This window comes from Dasypus novemcinctus, chromosome 22 (genome assembly GCF_030445035.2).
Source record: "Dasypus novemcinctus isolate mDasNov1 chromosome 22, mDasNov1.1.hap2, whole genome shotgun sequence".
In the NCBI taxonomy this organism is placed as follows: Eukaryota; Metazoa; Chordata; class Mammalia; order Cingulata; family Dasypodidae; genus Dasypus; species Dasypus novemcinctus.
Window position 1 is genome coordinate 62586289 of NC_080694.1, and position 2100 is coordinate 62588388.

General features: G+C 36.7%; 1 non-coding gene across 1 annotated transcript; it reads left to right on the plus strand.

The window, feature by feature from the left end:
• Nucleotides 1-227: 227 nt before the first annotated feature.
• Nucleotides 228-299, plus strand: TRNAQ-CUG (transfer RNA glutamine (anticodon CUG)). Its single transcript has one exon. It is a non-coding gene; the product is annotated as a tRNA-Gln (tRNA).
• Nucleotides 300-2100: the final 1801 nt, after the last annotated feature.

The following is a 2100-nucleotide window of genomic DNA, read 5'->3' on the forward strand; positions in this document are numbered from 1 at the left end:
CTATCAAATAAAGGCCCAGGACCATCAAGTTTCTGAGAAAATTAAGGAGGAGACTTTATGGTTTCCTGTACTTGACCAAAAAAATGAAATAAAATCTCTCAAGGTTTTGTTTGAGAGGTTAGATGAATAGGTGCAAACAAGAATTTTGTCTCAAAGTAGACTAAGAACTTTCAGAAAAGTTACTATAATCAACTATTAATAATTATTGGTAGGAACATTGCAGAAGAGGTTCCATGGTGTAATGGTTAGCACTCTGGACTCTGAATCCAGCGATCCGAGTTCAAATCTCGGTGGAACCTTTACACCCTTCCAGAAGCGTTTTCCTTTCCTTTATTTTCCCAAGGCAAGTACTGTGGGCCATAATTACCAAATTTAATTTTGTCCTTGATCTCCTGAGTTGCTGCAGTACCGGATGCACTTGCATCCTGGTAGTGAGGCTGTATACAATGCCATTGTTCTTTAATGTAAGTTATATTAAGGTCAGTGAAAACAAAAGAAGCATTAAAAGTAAAAACAGGCTTTGGGGAAAGCCCAGTCTCTTCAACAAATGGTGTTGGGAAAACTTGGTATCCATAGGCAAAATAAAAAAATTAGACCCCTACCTCACACCATATACAAAAATTCACAAAATGAATCAAAGACCTAAATATAAGAGCTAAACTATGAAACTCTTGGAAGATTCCATAGGGGCAAATCTTCATGGCCTAGGACTTGGCAATAGATCTTAGAGATAAGATAACCACCAACAAAGGAAACAATAAACTCGACATCACCAGAACTTAAAACTTCTGTGCGATAAAGTACACTGTCAACAAAATGAAAAGACAACTGACAGAATGGGAGAAATAGTTGTAAACTATTTATCAGATAAGAACTTAATATGCAGAATATATGAAGAACTTTTACAATGCAAACCAATAACCCAATTTAAAAATGGGCAAAACAACTTGAGCAGACATTTTTCCAAAGAGGATATACAAGTGGCCAATAAGCATATGAAAAGATGCTCAACATCAGTAGCTATTAGGGAAATGCAAATCAAAACCACAATGAGATATCATGTCATGCCTTACAGAATGGCTATTATAAAAAAGAAAAGTAGAAACTACAAGTGTTGGAGAGGATGTGGAGAAATAGGAATACTCATTCACTACTGGTGGGAATGAAGAATTGTGCAGCTGCTGTGGAAGACAGAGTAGTGGTTCCTAAGGAAGCTTAATATAGAATTGCCATTTGATCTGGCAATCCCGTTACCAGGTATATACCCAGAAGAACTGAAAGCAGGGACACAAACAGATATATACACACCAAAATTCATGGCAGCACTATTCACCCTTGCCAAAAGATGACAAGAACCTAATGTCTCTCAACAGAGGAATGGATAAGGAAAATGTGGTATATACATACAGTGGGATATTATTCAGCTCTAAGAAGGAATGAAGTATCAATGCATACAACAATAGGGATGAACCTCAAGGACCTTATGCTGAGTGAAATAAGCCAGGCACAAAAGGATAAATATGGTATGATGTCACTCATATGAACTCATTATAATAAGCAAACTCATAAAAAGAAACTCCAGGAGCTAGAATGGGGCTAGAGAAGGCAGTGTGGGAGGGATGACCTGATGCTTCATCTGTGCAGAATCTATAATTACTTGGTTGTGGTATTATGATCACAGAGGTGATCATAGCGCAAGAGTGTGAGTATAGTTGGCAGTGCTGAGGCATGTGGGTGGGTGTGGTGGAAGGGGGAAGTTTTGGGTCACATATGTTACTAGAAGGAAAAAGAGGATTAGCAGTACAAATATGAGAGTGTTCTCTCATAAACAAATGTACAATGCTAATATATGGCATTAATAACAGGGAGATATGGAAAAATATAGCAAATTTATGCTATATAAAAATGTATATTTAAAACGTTGTGAACCTATGAAACAATCTTTCATGATGTGTAGAATTCCCATACAACACCCCTCCACCAACACCTTACATGTTGTGGAACATTTGTTACAAATTATGAAAGAGCACTGTTAAAATATTTCTACTAACTATAGTCCATGTATTACTAAAATAAAGTATTTATGTCCAAGAGATATCA